Genomic DNA, 6,169 nt, shown 5'->3' with positions numbered 1-6,169 from the left:
GGTGAGCTGAGAGAAAACTAGCCTGAAAGCAGCGTTGGAAAGACAGCCAGGCTCAGCTCTTGGAACCAAGAGGACTGCTGCGCCCGACCTCATTTCCACAGATATAGCCCAGGTTGGTTCATATCCTGGCTTGCGCTGCAGAAAAATGTCAGCAAACTGGCATAACAGAAAATAGGTTAAGCCTTTGTTTAGTTTGCAGATTGGCAAACAGGCAGAGATCACTGGTATTTCAATTATTAGTGATTCAATGGGCCCCTGTGGATAGGACAGGCGCCGAGATGCGTTCAGCCTTGGAAAGCACAGTGGCGTTCGACCATTTGCTTGGAATGGTTTCATGTTTGAAAGGATTTGTGATGGAAATGAAGTTGGCAGATATTGCCCAGCCACTTTTGTGCTGTTGCTTTGATGGTTTCCTATGAACTGGAAGGGCCAAAGGGACCTTCAGAGTCACCAAGCTCATTCCCTGGGACTCAGGTGGGACTACTTGTTCATTCTCACACCTACCACACACCTACTAGACTGCTTTCTCCTATTCAACTAATACAGGTGCTGGAAGCAATGGCCAGAGTTGACAGGGTGTGTATGGAATATTGTCGCGCTGGCAGTCCATAAAGTATGTCACACTTTGAAAGGTATTTTAATATCCTCTGTCACACTCTGCTTCCATGCAGTGGTGTAGCTAGAGGGGATGCAAAGCTTTGCGTTTTGCAGGGAGCCTCAGCGCGGCGTGCAAGCAGCCCCTCCCCCTCGGAGCCATTCTGGGCGGCAAGAGCAAAACTGAGATGTTCACCTCTGTTTTGCACCCACCACCTGGAATGGAGGGGAGAGGGAGGGCCCCCTTGCTTGCCGCAGTGAGGCTCTCTGCAAAACCTAGTGCTTTGCACTCCCTCTAGCTATGCCACTGTTTCGCTTTTAACCACTACTCAATCCTTTCCTTTGCATAATCTTGCTAGCAGCCAGCCTTGATGCAGGGCCGGTCCAAGACCTCTCCGCATATTTATTTATTTAAAGGATTTTTACCCCTTTCTACCACACACTGGGGGGACCCAAATTGGCTTACAACGATAAAAAAAAATACAAGATAATAGATTAAATCAGCACACAAATGTTAAAATGCAGGGCAATTAAAACAATAATAAGACGGATCAAACCCTGGTGTATCACACTAAAATGGCATTCCTTAAAAAAAGGCAATGTGCCTTTGAGGCTGTATGAGGCAGTGCCCCCCGCCTCATGGTGCTGGCCCCCCTTGTGGTGTGTCAATCTCTGCTCCCCCCACTCTCTTGATGGAACAGGAAGAGTGGATGGGACAGAAAAGGAAGTGTGGAGGAGAGGGATAGGTGAGAGCATCTTTGAGCCTCTTCCCCTTTTTTTGATCCAAGGCCTAAGAAAAATGGCCTTTGTCAACTTCATCAACGTGCCTCCCCAGCTTTGATAGATGACATGATTTGTGGCCATTTGTATACTTTATGAGATTTATTTTCCATTTGATCCTAAGTGGCGAGCTGGGTCTAGTATCTCCTGAGCTTTTTTCTTTACTGACAATAGTCCAAAGAAGAAAGTAGGCAAGGCTGAGATGGTCAGGCGGGCAATGTCTAGCCTCCCCCCAGCTTGGGAAGTGGCAAGTAACTTCAGCAGAATGGCAAGCGGCAGGTTTTGCAGGGCCTGGGGATGGGCTTTCTCCAGCGCTGTGCTATTGAGAGGAGGGGGAGCAGGGAACATTGGGGCTTTGTGGCAGGCCATGGCATAGGGTCGGCTCCCAGGATGAGTATCTTGACTTGAATTGCCTGCATGTCGTCATGCATTTCTCAAGGTCACTCACTGTTCTCAGGATGAAAGCCACATGACCTCTGCAAGCCCCAGGAGCCTTCCTGTGAAATTGCTCCAGTGCGTAGGGAAATCTTCTCACAATGCTCCACACTCATAATTACCTCTGAAACAAATGGGTGAGCTGTAACTCCTGAGAAGCAACCCTGCAGAAGTGGTGTCTCAGCAAACAGAGACATTCTGCTCCGATCTTTGAAAGGAAATACTCCATATCTACTTAACATTTCTCAACCAAATGGGCTATGTCAGAATGCCAGATGCAAGGGAGGGCACCAGGATGAGGTCTCTTGTTATCTGGTGTGCTCCCTGGGGCATTTGGTGGGCCTCTGTGAGATACAGGAAGCTGTACTAGATGGGCCTATGGCCTGATCCAGTGGGGCTGTTCTTATGTTCTTAAACTACAATTCCCAGGAGGCCTTGCAGGTCTCTTGTTATCTGGTGTGCTCCCTGGGGCATTTGGTGGGCCGCTGTGAGATACAGGAAGCTGGACTAGATGGGCCTATGACCTGATCCAGTGGGGCTGTTCTTATGCTCTTATGTAACCAGTCAGTGGCGGTCCTGGGGGGAAGGGGGGGAGAAATCCCAGGTGCCATGCCTATGGGCGCTGTTGGGGTGGCACCACCATTCCTGCTGTGATGCCACCTCCAACTGCCCTTCAGAGCCATTCTGGGGGCAGGTGAAGCCCCACACTACATTTCCATTCCACAGAAAACTGCAAGTATTGTTCTGCAGGCCTCAGAAGGCTTTTGGAGCACTGCGGAATGTCACGCAAGACTCCGTGGCCTGAGTAAGTATGTGAGGCATGTTGCAAGGGAGCAGCATGTTGTGGTCCTGTGCCCCAGGGCGGCACAGGGGCCAGGTCCGCAACTGTATGCCGCCCCCCACCAATGCATCTGTACCGCCAAAGCACGCATTGCATCCTGTGGAGAGGCAGTCTCGGAGATCGCCTCCGGGAAAGGGGACATTTGTTCCCTTGCCCAGGAGTAAGCCTCTGATGTCCAAACTAAGACCTGGACCAGGGATTTTCCTGGCACTAGTTCAAGTGAACCTGGGACGGTGGATTGAGGCTGAGAAGGAGGACAAGATATTGGTGGGAGTGATGGAGGCACTGATACCTTTCCCAGCTTTGACATACTCCTCACCTGCCTTGGTCCTCCCCCTGCTTGCCCCATTCTGCCTACCCCTTGATCCCCCATGCTGGCTCCCTGGCACTGGGGCTTTCCCCAGGGCTGCTACTAAGCAGCTGCTTTCCACTTGTGGGGGTGACTTGGCTGTGCAAAATGATGTGCTGCCTTTTGCGACCTGTAAAGCATGCTATGCCGTCAGAACACGAGTTCCAGGGGTGCACAGTACACCCATAGGATTGGGCCCTTAGTACTTGACATTCCACAGAGCGAGGTGGGTGGTGAGGGAGGGAACCGGGGAAAGGGTACAATGCTGTGAATGCATGAGAGAGGAGTAGCATCACCCTGACACCAGAAGAGGCTGAATTATATATGCCAATACTGCAGATCTAATGTAAACAGCTGATTAGCATGATTTGCAAATTTGAGAATCAAGATTGGGTGTACATACCCCCCCAGCTACCCCCACCCCACCCCCCATACACACACAGGAAGGGCACGTATCCAAATCCACATTTTGCTCTTGATTCCCTTTGCTGAATCACTTTTGGTGCTACTAGTTGTTTCTTTCCTGTGAGTAAGTTAGGGGTACAGCATGAGTCTTACTGAACTCAATGGGCTTATTTCTGAGTAAAATAAATAACACCATTTTCAAACACCTCTACGTACTACACATTGACAAGCTGGGACAGCAATCATACAACCAGCACTGGGCAACCCATACTATACAACCAAGGGATCGTGGTTGGCAACCTTCAGTCTCGAAAGACTATGGTATAAGCCTACAGTACCCGGTATTCCCAGGCGGTCTCCCATCCAAGTACTAACCAGGCCTGACCCTGCTTAGCTTCCGAGATCAGACAAGGTCAGGCATGTGCAGGGTAACAGGGGTCTAGGATTGAGAAGTTCCATATAAACAATCCTGCTATTTTTTGTTTAGTGTTTTTGCCCTCCATGACAATGAGCTTTCTGCCTGAAACTTCAGCTGTTCCGGTGCTCTCCACCCCGCAAAGCATTTCGCCTTCCTTGACAGCCTGACAGGTGAGCGCATTGATGTTCTTATCCTGGCATCTGAATTCATTAAGCAAACTTGACAACTGGTCTCCTTGCCGGATGGCTGTTGTGTTTTCACACTGAGATGTGCTAGAGTTGAAGTGGGTAACCCTACTGAGGAAAAGACAAGACGAGAGCTCTATGGACTGCCGGAGTGGAATTTCAATATTGCTGTGGCTTGTTGGCATGTCACAGAGACACACTTTCATTTGACATTCGGCTGGAAGAGAAGAACTACAGAGAGATGGGCAGGTGTATTTTGCCAACGGGACTCAAGAAAGCAAGAACATGAACTGGAGAAAACATCACATATCGATATAGGCCACAGTTTAGCATAACCTTTGGAGCCTGAATTTCTGCTAGACTGATGTGTTTGCAACCAGTGCTCGTCACACCAGTGGTGTAGCTAGAGGGGGTGCAAAGCACTGAGTTTTGCAGGGAGCCTCACAGTGGCATGGAAGTGGCCCCTCCCTTCCCCTTCAGAGACATTCTGGGTGGTGGGAGCAAAATGGAAGCATTCACCTTGACTGCCCATGTGCTCCATCCTGCATTCACTTCCCTACCTCCCTGCATTCACCTCTGTTTTGCTCCTACCGCACTGTCCGGAATGGCTCAAAATGGGAGGGGCAACTTGCGCACCATGTTGAGGCTCTCTGCAAAACTCAGTGCTTGGTACCCCCTCCAGCTATGCCACTGCTTCTCTCTATACATATGGTTGTAAGATTAGGAAGTTATACATTCATATAACTTAAGAGGTTATAGGTCCATATTTGGTTTGAACTTCAGTTAGAATTGTTCGTTGATGGACAGTGTTGATCTTTGCATGTCCAGGCTTTAGATCCCTATATTGAACCCTCAGTGCTGGGGGCAGGGGGGTTTCACGACATCCTTTCACAGCCTGAGAGGGCTTGGATCCAATCCAGTACTGGTACTGCCTTCTCAAAACGGAGTTCTTGATGTAATCCTTCACAGACTTTTCTCACTATCTTGCCCTTCAGCTCCTAAGGCCGGCCCTGTTCAGACTGCTATTTCACAGGGTTGTTGTGCAAACACAAGAAGTAGGGAGAAAAAGTGTGGGAGGGGTAAGGTAAGCAGTGACATGGGCAGGGTGGTCAGATTGGATCCAGGGAGGGGGTGGGATTGGCAGTGGATCCACAGTCTCATAACTTCCATTTATATATTTATTTACTGGGGTCATGGCACAAAAAAGGTTGAAGACCACGGATTTATCAGATCACCTTTTTTGTCTTACACATTGAGCAACTGCTGTTGTAAACTACTCAGTGGACAAATGTACAAAGTCTGCATGAATTACTTTGCTCACAAACAGATTTCTTCTGATATCGTGATTGTTTGGTATGAAAGATACAACATTTTTCCCCCCTAGGAATACTCTCAAAATGGGCCCTAGTAACTTGATGAAGACACACCTTTTAATTGGCCCCCCTTTATTTTCCAGGGAAAGAACAAGTGTTCATGTTCATCATAGCATAGCATTTTATCCACTGGCTGTTCACATCCTTGCAATTATTCCTCACAAATTATTATTAACATTATTTATATACTGCTTTTCAGCTAAAAGTTCACAAGCGGTTTACAGAGAAAAATCAAATAACTAAATGGCTCCCTGTCCCAAAAGGGCTCACAATCTAAAGAGGTGCAAATGAATACCAGCAGACAGCCACTAGAACAGACACTGCTGGGGTGAGGTGGGCCAGTTACTCTCCCCCTGCTAGAAAGAGGAGCACCCACTTGAAAAAGTGCCTCTTACCCAATTAGCAGGGGTAATTCTGCTAATTGAATCATCCTTGAAAATTGTTTTCCCCTGTTTTCCTATGAGGTTTTTTGTCATCCGGTTTTTGTAAGGATGGCCAGCTCCTGTAGAGATATCTCTTTTCATTTATTTTGTCACGCAAACCACTTGGTGAACTTTAGTTATTGAAACACCATATAAATACAGTACAGTCCATAAATATTCATACAGTGAATATTTTAAATATGAATATTTTAAATAACTCAGTAATAAAAATAATAAAAAAACACTGATTTTTTTTCTTATCAGTTGAACCCTGAGTACACAGCGTACTTCTGCCTTGCTTAATTCTACTCCCTCCTGATGTACTTTTCTCTTCCCAAATCAAAAATGATGCTCCTATGTCGTTCAA

At 47.6% G+C, this 6,169-nt stretch overlaps 1 pseudogene; it reads right to left on the bottom strand.

The window, feature by feature from the left end:
* Nucleotides 1-3,730: 3,730 nt before the first annotated feature.
* LOC136637292 (5S ribosomal RNA) lies at nt 3,731-3,849 on the bottom strand (annotated as a pseudogene).
* Between the last annotated feature and the right edge of the window lie 2,320 nt (nt 3,850-6,169).

Source organism: Tiliqua scincoides, chromosome 1 (assembly GCF_035046505.1).
Source record: "Tiliqua scincoides isolate rTilSci1 chromosome 1, rTilSci1.hap2, whole genome shotgun sequence".
Classification (NCBI taxonomy): domain Eukaryota; kingdom Metazoa; phylum Chordata; class Lepidosauria; order Squamata; family Scincidae; genus Tiliqua; species Tiliqua scincoides.
Note: the sequence above shows the minus strand (reverse complement) of the source record. Positions and strands in the feature narration are given on the sequence as shown.